The sequence below is a fragment of the Prionailurus viverrinus genome, chromosome B4 (genome assembly GCF_022837055.1).
Source record: "Prionailurus viverrinus isolate Anna chromosome B4, UM_Priviv_1.0, whole genome shotgun sequence".
Classification (NCBI taxonomy): domain Eukaryota; kingdom Metazoa; phylum Chordata; class Mammalia; order Carnivora; family Felidae; genus Prionailurus; species Prionailurus viverrinus.
The window spans coordinates 127,847,981-127,864,348 of NC_062567.1; the positions used below are offsets into that span (position 1 = coordinate 127,847,981).

A 16,368-nucleotide genomic window follows, 5' to 3' on the forward strand; every position below is an offset into this window, starting at 1 on the left:
CTTTCTGGAGGCAGCCACTATTGCCAGCATCTCAGAATCTTTCCATGCAGAGCCCAGGTGACATACTTTGTTTTACCAAAAAAAAAAAAAAAAAAAAAAAAAAAAAAAAAGGAGCACCATATATCCTGCTATGCACCTAGTTTTTCCCATCTGCAACGTATCTTGGAGAGCACGCCCTGTAACTACGTACAGATCAGCCTCATTCTTCTAAGGGCGACAAGGATCCCCACTGTGCCATGATTAATTGACCCTTTTGATGGACAGTTTGCTTCTTCTTCTTCTTTTTTTAATGACAATGCTGTAAAGAATATGCTCCGACATTTCCTTTTGCATATTTGAGTTTTTCTGTGGGTTGAGCTCCTGGAAATTAGTCAGAGGGACTATGCTTTGCAGACACTGCCAAAGTACTTTTAAAAAGAGAGTTGTTAAAACTTACACTCCCATCAGTAGGGCATGAGGCTATGCTCTAAACACTTGGGGCATCTCCGAGAAATTAAGATTACTGAATCTTCCAGTTTCCCAGGCACTCTTGTGTTTCATAGGTGGGCACATAAACTGTCATGATGTCTTTGTAGGATGTTAGGGCCCTTTCTATCCAAATCAAGTTTTCCTCCAACCAGAGCCGGAAGGCAGATCTCAAGGCCCTTGAGTCCTGTGCTCTCTCCATGTCACCCCTTGGCTGTACCCTAGACTTCCTAGATCACAGGAAACCATGTTTTAGAACTAAAACCACAGATAGTTTGCACACCTTGTGCCTGGGCCAGAGTCCTGAAACCAGGCTACGCAGCACAAGCTCATTACCAAGTGCATCCAAAAGCATCAGCGGATGGGTCCCAGACCCACCTAGGGTTTACAGTCCACAAGGCGCGCGCACGCACGGACACACACACACACGCGCACACACACACACACACACACACACACACGCACACACACACACACATTTTTAGAAAGCAGAAAGAGCACTGAGCAGGAAAGAGCCAGGAAAACCATCTACCCTTCCCTTCCTTGTTTCCTCACATGAGGACCCAGGGAGGTGAGACCGGCCGTTTACATATTTTTTTTAAAAAACTTAAATAGCCACTATGTATGAGGCCCTTGACACACCTTATTTCTTTTAGTTCTCACATCTAGTCCTTCAGGGTAGGTACTCATTCCCATATTACAGATAAGGACACTGAGACGCAGGGAGGTTATGCGACTTGCCCAAGGTCATAAACCTAATTAAATGGCAGGGTGAGGATCTGAACTCTGCCTAGCTCCAAAGCTCACGCCCCCACTCTTCCCAGATCTAAGAATGGGACTCTGTAAGCCACAGGAGCACCACCACTCCCCAGGGGGCAGCCAGGACTCCGTTCGGTTGTCACCAGAGGCCTTGAGCCCAGAAGTTCAGCGCACCAAGGGTTAAGGCGGAGAGGCAGTGACTCTCAGGGGCTGCACAAAGGGAAAATGCACTTCCTGCCCCTGCGGGCAGAGATGCTGTTTTATGCTCAGCAAATTAGGACGTTTGTTTAATTAAGACGACACACAGATTTTGTTATTCTAAATATTTTTGGAACATGATGCTGGGGAGGAAGCTGTCAAGGCATGGGTTTTTTTTTTTTCCCCCCCTTTGCTTTGGGTTTCTTTCTCCCCCTTCAAGAGAAGGGTAAGGCCAGGCTCAGGGGAAAACAACAGCCAACCCCTCCTCTCCTTTTGAAATAAAGATGTCAAGCTGGTAAGGGCTGTCTTAAGCACTTTATTGAAGGATTAGCTAGAAGAGGAAGTGAAGAAAACACAGCTAGTCTGGTTTCTAGCAATACCCTACCAGGCCGCACAACAATGCTGCATTTTCTGAGTGTGCTTTGCTCCTTCTAAAAAGCTAACAGATCCTTGTTTTGTTTTTTCTGGAGCAAGAACAGGCAAGAGGCAGCCTGTGATTCACATGCGTCCTTCATCCTGCAAGAGGGAAGTTCTCCTATCTCCAACCCCTTAGGTTAAAGAGTTTAAAATTAAAAAACAAAAACAAAAACAAAACAAACAGAAAGCCAGGACCCTGATCCTCTCTCTCCTGGACCTTCATGTGCCCCCCAGGTAAGCAGCCCCACAGAACGTCCCTCTCCAGCTGCCCTTCCCAGAACAGAGCCTGCCAATCAATCCAGGCACCTGGATCTGCCCAAAGCAGAGCCTTTTGGTGTCACCCTGCAGCCAAGTGGGGGGCACAGTGACTCTCAAATTACACTAAGCAATCTCTTGATTGCTCAATTACGCACTAATAGGAGGCCTCGCTTTCCAACACTGAGGGCTTGCCTCAGTTTGCCCAGCCTGCAGCCCTGCAGCGGGCTCCCTCTTCTGGGGCCAGCCTCCCTCCTTGTCCCCCTAGCTCCAGACACAAGTGCTCCCTCTTGGAATTCCTCGAATCCTTTGTCTCTGCTGTGCTTGGGACGCTCATCACAGGCTGCCTTTGTATTTCAGTCATTCAGATGCTATTTCCCCTTGAGGACTGTAAACCCCTGGAGGGCAGAGGTCTCCTCCAAGAGCCTCTGGGATGTCAGCAGAGTGGACTGGCTCCTTTCTCTTAGTCCCCATGACTCACAGTACCTTTCTGAGGGCCATGTCATCTACAGATTTGTCTCGGCTCTCCCTAAGTGCCCGAGGGCAGGGGCCAGGTCTTACTCAACCTCACACCCCCCACCACCTGGCAGAGTCCTTGGCACACAGCAGGCAGTTAAATATTTGCTCAATTACACATCTATGTACCCTCCCCCATGCATCTAGCAGCCTTGTATATAAACTGACTAATATTAATCGGGTGATTGTCTAAACAGGCCTTAAAGCAACCTCCCTCCTTACCAAAAGGGGAATAAACCACCAGGTGAGGTTATGAGGCAGGTTATCGGAGGAGTCAGAAATGGCCACAGTGTTGCAGGAAGGAGCTGCTGCTCTCTTCCCCTTCAACAGTTACTCAACAGCTACTCTGAAATCCTGTTAAACCCAGAAAAGGATGCAGTGAACCGAGAAGCTGCCGGGCCTCTCAACTGCCCAGCAAAGAGAGCCGCCTGTCTCCAGGACCTGCCAAGACCTGGGATTTCCCGGGAATCTTTCTCCCCACACCGGTTGGGTGGGGCCACAGACTGCAGCTGGGCCCTCACCCTGCCCCCAAGTCAAGGCAGCCGGCCACCTTGTCCGGGAATTTGTTATAAACGACTGGGCTCTCTGCAGGGATGCGGGGGTGCAGTCTGCCCCCCCCCCCCCGCCCCAGCCGTGGCCCCTGGACAGGGTGGAGTGAGGCCCCCAGTACAGAGAAGCGGGGGAGGGAGGGTAAAGACCCCGACTCTTGGCCCAAACAGGGACGATGCGATAGCCCCGGGCCGGTCCTAAAGGCGCAGGGCCCGGCTCCCCGCCCCCGCCCGCGTGGGGCGGCCCCCAGGTGCGGTGGAATCAGGTGCGCTCCCGGGCGGGCGCAGATGGCTGCGGGCATTCCTGGGCCTTCCTCTCCGGGGTAGCGGAAGTCAGAAGTCAACGGCTGAGGGGCTGTAGAGGAGGGGGGTAGTCTTTCCTGCCTCGTCCGGCCCCCGCAGATCCGCGGTGCCCACGCACCCGCCCGCACCTCTCCCGGTCCCCCTCCTCCGCCCGACCGATCGCAGCCGGGCGAATGAGGAAGTCGGGAGCGGAGGGCGGAAACTGAGCCGAGCGCAATGTCTACAGCAGGACAGTCCGAGTCTGACTCAGGAGGACGCCCTGACAGCTGCCAAACGGTCCCCGCCTGCCCGTTACCTCCGTGGCGAGAACGCCTGGAAAACTTCCAAAGGAGCCGCTGCCCCAAGCCCCCCAGCTCGGCTCACCCGTTCGGGTCCAGGGACAGCGGCTCCCCGGAAGGGGTTAAAAAGTTTGCCCAACTCGGGCACTTGGCGAGGCGAGGGCGGGGCGCGTGCCCCGGCGGCAGCGGGAGGTCGAGGCTCCCGGTGCCCCGCCGGGGCAGTGCGCCTGGCAGGGGGAGGGGCGGAGGGTTTCCGGGGAGCGCCGGCCCCGCAGCCTTCCCGGCTCCCGAGGCCTCGCCTCCAGCGGCGCCGTCCCCGAGCGTCGCGCAGGGGTCCCGGGGCCCCTCCCGGAAGGATGCGGTGCCCCGGCCGGGCCCCGCGGCGTTCGCGCCCGCTCGCGCCGGTCGCCGGCCGCGCGGAGGCCGAGAGCCACACGTCGGCCCGCTGGCCCCAGACGCCGCGCGTCCCGTCGCCACCGCCCCCGCCCGGGGCGGGACCGGCCGGTGGGGCTCGCTCACCTGAACCTGGATCTGCGCCGGGGAACGGGCGCTGCTTCTCCCGAAAGGGCTTTCTCGAGCGCTCGGGCGACGGCGGGGGTGGGGGGCGAGCGCGCGAGGCGGGAGCTGCAGGAGGTCAGTCTCGCTCAGCCTTCCGTACCCTTCCCGGGAACCGCGGTGATCTGCGCGCCTCACCGCACCCAGCTCGGCTCCTCGCCGCCTTTCCGCCCCGCCCTAGCAGCCGCCCGCCTATTCCAGCCCGGCGCCGGCTCCGGGGCGGAGCCTGGGGCACGACTCCGCCCCCTGAGCTGCCTCGCCCACTCCAGTCCGACCTCGGTTTTGATGGACAGACACCTTGGCCCATGGGAAGGGGGTGAGAGGAGCCTCTGAGACCAAAGGCGTGGTTATTCATCCTCCTCATCCGCCCCCACCGCCGCCCGCTCCACCTTCCTCCGCGCTTCCTAGGCGGGAGCCCCGCCCCCTAGGGCGGGTCCGACGAACAGCCAGGTTCCAGGGGGGGGATAGACACAGGGAGAGTCCAATCAGGAGGAGGAGGCTCGCAGAGGGCTCGGGCAGGGATTTTGGTGCATTGCCGCGGCCGGGCGAGGCAGGGCGGGAGCCGGCTGGGGAGGTCCCGGACTCTGACACCCCGCCCCTCGAGCTGTTTTCCCGGTCCCGTGCCCTCCTACCAGAAGAACAGATATTAAGTACCATATATGGGAAAAGTGCTATTTTACATAATTATGGTGGCGTGGGGGGTGGGGGGGTGGGGGCGGGCGTGGACTCAGCCTGGGATCCGCTGCGGGCGCCCTGAGTTCGATTCCTGACTCTGTCTTTAGACCCCGCTGCGGTCTTCTGGCCTCCCGATCTTGGCTCAGACGGGTTCTTGGGGTGCACTTCCAGGCCTCTTTACCTTCACGCCATTAATTGGCACATTCCCTTTCAGATTTTTGTTACGAATTTGTGTGTGTGTGCACTTTTTCTCAGGTAGGCAAAGCGCCACTCTTTTTGGTCACTGCCCACTACACGAGGATAAAAACTTTGTTATTAAAAAAAATTTTTTAGAGGTGCCTGGCTGGCTTAGTGGGTAGAGCATGCGACTTGATCTAGGGGTTGTGAGTTCAAGCCCCACGTTGGACGTAGAGGCCACTAAAAAAATTTTTTTAATAAAAAAAAAAAATTGTACTTATCTTTTAATCCATTTGGAGTTCAGTTTGGTTGTGGAATGAGGGGGGAAAGCTAAAACAATTTTCGTAAAAGCCCAGTTGTCCACACACCATTTTCTCCACTGATTCATCACCTTTCTAACATATATGCTGGGACCTGTTTCTGAGTTGTATCCATTGACCTTTCTGTGCTGGTTCCAAAATACTTTAATGATGGGAGCTTTATAATATATTTTATATCGAAGAGGGAGAATTTCTCATTACTCTTTCCTTTTGGAATGTTCATACTATCATGATTAAATTATAACTTCAGAAAAAATTTATGATGTAAAGGCAAAAAAACACTAGGGAAAAAAATGATGCAACCCTAAGAATTACTACCAACAATATACAAAGAGCTCTTCTCAGTCATTAAGAAAAACCCCAAGTACTCTAGGGGCGCCTGGGTGGCTCTGTCGCTTAAGTGGCTGAAGTCAGCTTTGGTCATGATCTCCAATCCGTGAGTTTGAGCCTCCAGTCAGGCTCTGTGCTGACAGCTCAGAGCCTGGAGCCTGCTTCAGATTCTATCTCCCTCTCTCTCTGCCCCTCCCCTGCTCATTCTCTCTCTCTCTCTCTCTCTCTCTCTCTCTCTCAAAAATAAACATTAAAAAACAAACAAACCCCAAGTACTCCAAAATAAAAATGGTTCAAAAAAAGGAATGGGCAACTAAGAAAGAAGAAACATAAATGGCCACTAATTATGAAAAAAAAATGAGTCATTAGAAATGCAGACAGAACAACATGGGATGCCATTTTTCACCTAACAAACTTAAAAAAAAATAATAAAAGGATACAAACACCCACTCTTAGGTTTAGAGATATAGGCGAGAAAGTAAACCGATCAGTTGTCTCTGAAAATTCACCGTAAAAAAATAATTGGAAAAGTGCACAGGGGCATCTGGCTGGCTTGGTCAGTAGAGCGTGAGACTCTTGATCTTGAGGTTATAAATTCAAGCCCCATGATAGGTGTAGAGATTACTTAAAAATAAAATTTTAATAAAGGGGCGGGGCGGGGGGGGGGGCGCCTGGGTGGCTCTGTGGGTTAAGTGTCCATCTCTGGATTTTGGCTCAGGTCATGATCTCACCGTTGGTGGGGTCAGCCCCAATCAGGCTCCGTCCAGACAGCATGGAGCCTCTTTGCCCCTCCTGCAAGCAGGGGCTCTCTCTCTCTCTCAAAATAAATAAATAAATTAATTAATTAATTAAAAGGTCATGATCAGGTCATGATCTTGCGGTTCCTGAGTCCGAGTCCAGCATCGGGCTCTGTGCTGACAGCTCAAAGCCTGGAGTCTGCTTCGGATTCTGTGTCTCCCTCTCTCTGTGCCCCTCCCCCACTCACACTCTGTCTCTCTCTCTCTCTCTGTCTCTCAAAAATAAATAAACATGAAAAAAACTTAAAGGAAGAAAGAAAAATGCAGACAGTGGTTTAAAAAGCATTCTTTCCAATAAATAAATAATAAAAGGTATTCTTTCCAACATTGTTTATAGTTACTAAGTATTAAAAATAAATGTATAAGAGATTGAATAAATGTTGATGCATCCATATCTTGCAAAATACTCAGAAAGACACTAAAATTTTATTTAGATTTGTAATTACTGATTTAAGATATGTTAAATAAGGAAAAGCAAGTTAGAGAATGTTGTTATAGCAGGATCTCATTTATTTTTGCACAGTGTTTGTGTGTCTGTCCGATGTGTGTGTGTGCATGTGTGTGTTCTCAGAAAGAGAGAATGAGGCTTAAAAGGAATAATAACGTGTAAATAAGGGTTATGTCTTTTTTTTAATGTTTTATTTATTTATTTATTTTTAAAATGTTCATTTTTAAGAGATAGAGTATGAGCAGGGGAGGGGTTCAGAGCTAGAGGGATAGAGGATCTTGAAGCAGGCTCTGAACCAACAGCAGTGAGCCCAACGCAGGGCTCAAACTCACAAGTCATGGGATCATGACATGAGCTGAAATCAGACACTCAACCGACTGGGCCAGCCAGGCACCAAAAGGGTTGTGTCTTTTTTTTTTTTTTTAAAGAATTGTTTATAGGGGCGCCTGGGTGGCGCAGTCGGTTAGGCGTCCGACGTCAGCTGGGTCACGATCTCGCGGTCCGTGAGTTCGAGCCCCGCGTCGGGCTCTGGGCTGATGGCTCAGAGCCTGGAGCCTGTTTCCGATTCTGTGTGTCCCTCTCTCTCTGCCCCTCCCCCGTTCATGCTCTGTCTCTCTCTGTCCCAAAAATAAATAAGCGTTGAAAAAAAAAATTAAAAAAAAAGAATTGTTTATATTGAGAGACAGAGACAGAGAGCATGCGTGGAGGAGGCACAGAGAGAGGCACAGACTCCGAAGCAGCTCCAGGCTCTGAGCTGTCAGCTGTCAGCACAGAGCCCGATGCGGGGCTCGAACCCACGAACCGCGAGATCATGACCCGAGTGGAAGTCAGACACTTTTTTTTAAATTTCTTTTTAATCTTTGTTTATTTTTGAAAGAGAGAGAGAGAGAGAGTGAGCAGGGGAGGAACAGAGAGAGAAGGAGACACAGAATCCGAAGCAGTTCCAGGCTCTGAGCTGTCAGCACAGAGCCTGAGGCGGGGCTCGAACCCACGAACCACGAGATCATGACCTGAGTCAAGTCGGAGGCTTCACTGACTGAACCACCCAGGTGCCCCAAGGGTTACCTCTTAATAGAAGGATTGTGGCTGATTTTTTCTTTTGCTTCTCTGTGTTTCTAACACACATATCACTTGCATAATTTTATCCCAAGTAGAAGAAAGTGACTCACTTCGATGTCACCTCTTCTAAAATGTCTTCCCCGACCCTGCAGGCCAGTTTGGGTGCGTGTCCTTTGTACAATCACATCACATCATCTTTCCCTTATCTCTCTCATTGCACACTGGATTTTAACCCTCCGTCTACTGGCTGTTTCCTCCGCCCCCACTGGAAGCTGCCTGAGGACACATAGGGGCTGTGCCTTGTTTGTCTCTGTGGACCTGGAACTAACACAAAGCCCAGCATAAAATGGTCCTTAGTGAATGCTTGAGCAGGACTCGGCATCTGTTTCCTTATCTGTAAAATGGGTATAATCACTGAGTCTTGCTTGGTCCCAAGGATGGCTGGCAAGAAGACAGGAGACCCACGCCTCAAGGTGTTTTCTAAACTGCTAAAGAGTATGCACTTACAATAGAGCATGAATGATAATGTTCATTTCCATTTACCTCATAGCCCCAGCCTCCTGGGGCTTCTCTCCCAGGGAACCACCCTCTCCAGGGAACTGAGGTCGCTCAAATGGAAGGGCCTGTTGGCCAGGCCCTGAATTCTCTCATCCCCATCCACTAGCCCAGATGCTTCCCTAGCTAAAGAAGCCCTCCTTGGCTCAGTCTGTTAAGTGTCTGACTTCAGCTCAGGTCATGATCTCGCAGTCAGTGAGTTCAAGTCCCACATCGGGCTCTGTGCTGACACCTCGGAGCCCGGAGCCTGCTTCAGATTCTCTGTCCCTGTCTCTCTGCTCCTCCCCCACTCACACTCTGTCTCTCAAAGATGAATAAATGTTAATAATAATAATAAAATGTAAAAAATAAATAATACACATTAAAAAAATTTTTTTTTATAAAAGAATAAAGAAGCCCTCCCACCCGCTATCTGGCCTAACCCCTCCTCTGTCTCCCAAGAAACTGAATCCTTGATATAGAGTCTACACTTGAAAAATTTTAGGAAAATATTTCATCTATATTGTCTGAGAATTAAAATAGTATTATGGTTGGTATAGAAAATATTAAAAAGCAAGAAAATTAAAAGCACCCATAAACTTACCACCACAATATAGCAACTATTAACAAACCTTGGTTCTTTCAAATGTTTAGACACACACATACATATTTGAATAAAATGGAGAGGGCCACATATATACATGGTTGTGTGAGATATTACAAAGTTGCCACTGAAAATAAATGAAGAAAAGATGGTCTTTTTAGTAAATGGTGCAGGTCAATTGCATATCCACCCGTGGAACCGTGAATCTTGATCCCTACCCTCACACCGTTTAGGGAAATAGTTCAGGAGGAATCAGAGGCCTAAATATGAAAAGTAGACAACAAAACTTCTAGAAGAAAGCATAGGAGAATATCCCCATGACCTTGAAATAGGCAAAAATTTATTTATTTATTTATTTATTTATTTATTTATTTATTTATTTAATCAATCTTTCTTTTTGAGAGAGAGACAGAGTGCAAGTGAGGGAGGAATAGAGACAGAAGGAGACACAGGATCCAAAGCAGGCTCCAGGCTCCGAGCTGTCAGCACAGAGCCCGACACGGGGCTCGAACTCACGAGCCGTGAGATCATGACCTGAGCGAAATAGGATGCCCGACCAACTGAGCCACCCAGGCACCCTGACAAAAATTTCTTAAGACAAAAAAGTATAAACCATAAGAAAAGATCGTTCGATTGAATTTAATTAAAATTAAGAACATCTGTTCGCCAAAAGACACATTAAAGAGAGCAAAAAATAAAATTAAAAAAAGAGTGAAAAATCAAATCACAGATTGGGAGAAAATAATAACAATATATATGTCAAAGGAGCTGTATTCCAAATTTATCAAGAACATCTAGGGGTGCCTGGGTGGCTCAGTTGGTTAAGCTTCCAACTCTTGATTTCAGTTCAGGTCATGATCTCAAGGTCATGAGATTGAGCTCTGCATTGGGCTCTGCACTGGGCTCTGCTTAAGATTCTCTCTCTCTCTCTCTCTCTCTCTCTCTCAAAAAAAAAAAAAAAATCTGTGTTAAGAAAAAGACAGATGGGGCACCTGGCTGGCTCAGTTGGTAGAGCATATGACTCTTGATCTTGGGGTTATGAGTTCGAGCCCCACGTTGGGGGGCAGAGTTCACATAAAAAAATAAGAAAGAAAAGACACACAACCCAATTTGTTCCTAAATGGGCAAAGATCTGAATGGCCGCTAATATAAAAGAGGATATCTAATTATCCAGGAAACAAATAAAAAGGTGCTAAACATCATTAGTTATAACAGGATGCAAATTAAAACCACAATGAGAGAGCACTAACCCCCAACCCACACGACTCAAATGAAGACACGAAATGTTGGCCAGAACGGGAGGTCCTAGACTCTCCAGAATTACTTGTGGGAGTGAGTGCAAGTTTCTACAACCACTTTGGGAAAATGTTCGGCCGTGTCTACTAAAGTTGAATATACATTATACCCTACGATCCAGCAAGTCCACTCTTTTTAATGTTTATTCGTTAAACATAGCATGAGACATAGCATGAGCGGAGGAGGGGCAGAGACAGAGAGAGAGACAGACAGACAGACTCAGAAGTAGGCTGCAGGCTCTGGGCTGTCAGCACAGAGCCTGAGGCGGGGCTCGAACCCACGAATCCTGAGATCATGCCTGAGCTGAAGTCAGACGCTTAACGGACTGAACCGCCCAGGCGCCCCCAGCAAGTCCACTCTTAAGTATATACTACACCCAAGAGAAATGAGTGCTTGGGCCCAACAAACATGTGTAAAAATGTTCTTAGCAATTTAAAGTAGCCAAAAACCAAGAGGAGAAAAGTATATGGATGGTAAAATGAATACATGGAGTATATCCATACAGTGGACTGATACAAAGACAGGAAAAAGGACAAACTAGAGATAACATAAAAAAACACAAAGACTTGGGGCGCCTGGGTGGCTCAGTCTGTTAAGCGTCCCACTTTGGCTCGGGTCATCATCTCACGGCTCGTAGGTTCGAGCCCCGCATCAGGCTCTCTGCCGACAGCTCAGAGCCTGGAGCCTGCTTTGGGTTTTCTGTCTCCCTTTCTCTCTGTCCCTCCCCTGCTTATGTTCTGTCTCTCTCTCTGTCTCTCAAAAATAAACATTTAAAAAATTTAAAAACACAAAGACTTAAAAAAAACCCACACACACAAAGACTTAAATGTGAACTGATGAATGAATAAACAAAATGTGGCATCTTCGTACAATAGAATATGAGTCAGGTGTAAAAAGGAATGAAATATTGACACGAGCTACAACACGGGTGATCCTTAAAAACATTATGCCAGGTCGAAGTGGCCGGTCACAAAAAAGCACACATATTGTGTGATTTCGCGTCTATGAAATTTCCGGGATAGGCAAATCGATAGAGACAGAAAACAGATTAGTGGTTGCTGGAAGCTGGGAAGAAAGGAAGAAATGAGAAGTTAGTGCTAATGGCTAGGAGGGTTGGGCTTTCTTCTGTTTTTGTTTTTGTTTTTGTTTTGAGGCAACGAAAATGTTCTAAAATTGGATTGTGATGGTTGTGCAACTCTGTGAGTACACTAAAAGCCTACGGAACTGTCTACTTTATGTATTTATGTGTTTACTTATTTATTTTTAAGTGAGCTCTGCGCCTAACATGGGGCTCGAACTCACAACCCAGAGATCAGGAGTCATATGTTCTACCAACTGAGCCAGGCAGACTCCCTCCCACCGCCAACTTCTTTTGGAATTGTATACTTTAAAAAGGAGAAACTAGGGGCGCCTGGGTGGCGCAGTCGGTTGAGCGTCCGACTTCAGCCAGGTCACGATCTCGCGGTCCGTGAGTTCAAGCCCCGCGTCAGGCTCTGGGCTGATGGCTCAGAGCCTGGAGCCTGTTTCCGATTCTGTGTCTCCCTCTCTCTCTGCCCCTCCCCCGTTCATGCTCTGTCTCTCTCTGTCCCAAAAATAAATAAACGTTGAAAAAAAAAAAAAAGGAGAAACTATACGGTATGTGACATAGCTCACTTAAGCTGTTGTTTTGTTCTGTGTGAAGTGAATGAACCTCTCAGACATACTGTTTGAAAGAGTTTAGATACCAAAAAAAAAAAAAACCAACTAGAAGCCGTATAATACAGGCAAAATCAGTCTCTAGAGGCAGAAGCTGGAATGGAGGTTCCCTTTGAAGAGTTTGTGAATGTGAGGGGGGAGCCTTCTGGAGTACTGGAATGTTCTATATCTCGACCTGGTTGGTGGTTACTCTGGGTCCACGCAGGTAAAATTTATTGATTTGTGATCTACTGAGTTGTTAGCCCATTTTTTTAAATTTTATTGTTTTTTTTTTTTAATTTACATCCAAATTAGTTAGCATATAGTGAAACAATGATTTCAGGAGGAGATTCCTTAATGCCTCATTAGCCCATTTTTGACTTGGGTGGTTTGTTTTTTGGTGTTGAGTTTTAAGAGTTCTCTGTATGTTCGGCATATCAATCCCACATCAGATCATTTTCTCCCATTCTGTGGGTTGCCTTTTTACTTTACGGATCATAGATGCGAATGCACAGAAGTTCTTTTATTTTCATCACATTTAACTTGCCTATTTTTTTGTTGCATGTGTTTTCCAGTCTTTTTCTCTTAATCAGCACTTTTTTAAGATTTTATTTGTAAGTAATCTCTACACACAACACGGGACTCTAACTCCCAGCCCTGAGATCAAGAGTCACATGTTCCACTGACTCTGCCACCCATGGGCCCCCATCAACATTATTTTTTTTTAAGTTTATTCATTTATTTTGAGAGAGAGAGAGAGAGAGAGAGAGAGAGAGAGAGAGCATGAGCAGGGGAGGGGCAGAAAGAGAGGGAGACACAGAATCCAAAGCAGGCTCCAGGCTCCGAGCTGTCATCACAGAGCCCGACGCAGGGCTCAAACTCATGAATTGCAAAGTCATGACCTGAGCCAACAGGTTGGACACCCCATCGACTGAACCACCCAGATGCCCCAATACCAACTCAAAAAATTTTTTAAGTTCCAGAATATTAAAAACAAAAACAAAAACAGAAAACATGTAAATTACCTATAGTTCTCTTGCCCAGGATTCTTGATGTGTTTCCCTGTTTTCAGCGTCTAATGATGAACTCCCACCATCATGGGTCTTGCCAAACCTGTCTGTGCGCCTGACTTCCAGCTCTAGTCACATTTCCAGCCTCTCCATGCCAACCGACTCAACCCAGAAGCCTCCCCTCTCCTCCGCCTTCTCTGGGAGACTTCACTCTTGCTGAGACCATCTTACCCAGGCTTCCTTTCCTTCTCCCTAGGTTCTCACTGCATTCTGTCCCTTACCCTCTCCTCCTCCCCTCCAGACAAGGATCTTAGCGTCTCCACTGTCTCCTCCCTCTTCCCCCCCTTCCCGGTATTTTCCACCTCCAGAGTTGATTGTCCTGAAGTATGGCTATGAGCATCAGCTCAGTACAGATTTTTTTTTTAATGTTTATTTATTTTTGAGAGCGACAGAGAGACAGAGCATGAGCAGGAGAGGTGAGGGGGTGAGAGAGAGGGAGACACAGAATCCAAAACAGGCTCCAGGCTCTGAGCTGGCAGCACAGAGCCCGACGCAGGGCTTGAACCCATGAGCTACAAGATCGTGACCTGAGCCACATTCGGACATGCAGCCATCTGAGCCACCCAGGTGTCCCTCAGCACAGATTTACTGAGCACTCACGGGCAGGCTCGGGGCCAAGGACTTGGCACATAGATTGCCTTATTGCATCTCCGTCTCCGTGCTTTGATGTGGGTACTATTATTCTCCCCCGTTTCACAGATGAGGAAACTGAGGCACGGAGGAGTCAAATAATTTGCCTAAGATCATAGTAGAGCTCCCAGTTTCTAAAAACATTATCATCATTACTTGTCAATCACTGTCAACAACCCAATTGTTATTATGACTTTTTTTCTCTCCTCACTTTACAGAGGCCAAAACCAAAGCCCAGAATGTTGAGCAACTTAATCAAAGTCCTTGGGCCCATAGGTAGGCAGGCTGGGATTTGAACCCCGATCTCCTGGCGGCACCAAATCCATGACTTCTCACTTTGCTGCGCTGTGTTGGTGGACTCTGCCCTGACCCTCAAAGACCCGAGCACATCCTGCTTCTCTCCAGCCCTGGAACGTTTCTAGTGCTTTCTGTGTGCCGCACAAACTCCTAACCTGGTATCCTAGGCCCCCTGCAATTGTCTCCAGCATCCTGGTAAGCCCTGTCTCTCCCTGGTCTTCTGCAGGGTCCTATACCCCAAGCGGCGGCCGTTCCCTGCACTTCGAACCTGCCCATTCTACAAATCGGCCACTGTCACGCCACTGCTCTCATACCTTTTCTGCCAGTTCTGCCCCCTGGGCCCCTACCCACCTTCAGGACCCCCACCCTCCACTGGAAAGTGACTTCTCCGTCCACTTGGCCTGCAGCGCGATTACATCTCTGCGGGGTTACTGCTTCCTTTCTGTTGTGCGTCTGTCTTGAGCTGCCCAGATCAGAGCCCAGACTCTGCCACTTACGGAACCTGTCTGTGCCTCAGTGTCCTCAGGTGTAAAATGAAGACGATAAAAGGGGCGCCTGGGTGGCTCAGTCGGTTGAGCGTCCGACTTCGGCTCAGGTCCATGATCTCGCGGTTTGTGAGTTCGAGCCCCGCCTTGGGCTCTGTGCTGACGGCTCGGGGCCTGGAGTCTGCTTTGGATTCTGGGTCTCTCTCTCTCTGCCCCTCCCCTGCTCGTGCTTTCTCTCTCTCTCTCTCTCTCTCTCTCTCTCAAAAATAAATAAGCATTAAAAAAAAATGAAGGTGATGACAGTCATTGCAAAGTTGGGTTGTTGCAAGAACGAAGACGCCGGAATGGTTTGTAGGATGATGATGATTGCGTGTCCTTGTACCTCCTCTCCTCCAGGAGGTTCATTTTGTCATTCCCCAGAGATTCCCTGAGGGCTTATTATTTGCCAGACCCTGCTCCAGGGTCGGCGGCTGGCACCCGGCCCAGATCTGCTCGGGTGCCGCTCACACAAGTTCTGACGGGCTGCTTGGGTGCTGCAGACACAGCGCTGTAGGGGGCTGGGGAGGCAAAGGGCGGCATCTGGGGGGAAGGGGGAGGAGTTCGTCCCAGGCAGAAACACTGGGCACAAGGCCCAGCGGCGAGAAGACAGACTGTGAAGGACCCTGAGCAGCCCAGAGATGCGAAGAGTCAAGGAGGCGGAAGGGGCTTGCTGCAGAAAGTAGGGTTCTGGGACCAGAAAAGTGGCAGCATCGGCCTTATCTGGGAGCTTGATTTTTTTTTTTTAATTTTTATTTATTTTGAGAGAGAGAGACAGACAGAGCACCAGCGAGGGAGGGGCAGAGGGAGAGGGAGACGCAGAATCCGAAGCAGCTTCCAGGCTCTGAGCTGTCAGCACAAAGTCCGATGCGGGGCTCGAACCCACGGACTGTGAGATCATGACCCGAGCGGAAGTCAGACGCTCAACCGACTGAGCCACCCAGGCGCCCCTGGGAGCTTGTTAAATGCAGGGTCGCAGCACCCAGGCTAGACCCACCGAACCCAAATCGGCATGTTAACAAGCTCCCCAGGTGTTTCACGTCATCTTAAAGTGCGACAGGGGCGCCTGGGTGGTCCAGGCGGTTAAACGTCCGACTCTTGATCTCAGCTCAGGTCGTGACCTCACGGTTCGTGAGTTCGAGCCTCGCGACAGGCTCTGCATTGTCAGAGCGGAGCCTGCTTGGGATTCTCTCTCTTCCTGCCCCTCCTTCCGCGCATGCACACGCTCTAATAAATAAACATTAAAACAAAATGAAGTGTGACAAACACTGGGCTCAATCAGGAGGTGTCCTGTGGTCCTCCTGAGGGGTTTCCACCGCATCAGACGTTAGAATCCCTGGTGAGGTTTTAATTAAATCAGTGTCTCAGGAGAAGCGTCCTGAGCACCTCTATTTTATGCATTCATTATTCATTCCGAGACTGATTACTGAGCACTAGCCATGTGTGATCTCTCCCTAGGACCATGCCTTCTGCCTCCCTGGAGTGGCACTCAGGGCCCTCTCTCTAATATGCACCCAGCGGACATTATTCCATGAATCTAGTGCAATGTCACCCAGGTACCCCTTCTACCTCGGGACCGCTGGGTCTCCCGGCCGTCACTCAAACATTCCCACTGCCCCCTTTCTCTTGAGCCTGTGAGTGT

The 16,368-nt window shown here is 49.1% G+C and overlaps 1 protein-coding gene across 1 annotated transcript in view; it reads right to left on the reverse strand.

Moving 5' to 3' along the window:
- MYH9 (myosin heavy chain 9) overlaps positions 1 to 4,471 on the reverse strand; it is a 92,730-nt gene extending 88,259 nt beyond the window's left edge. The window contains exon 1 of the mRNA XM_047867218.1: positions 4,259 to 4,471. The gene's annotated coding sequence lies outside the window, so the exon portion shown is untranslated. The remainder of the gene's footprint in view (positions 1 to 4,258) is intronic.
- Positions 4,472 to 16,368: the final 11,897 nt, after the last annotated feature.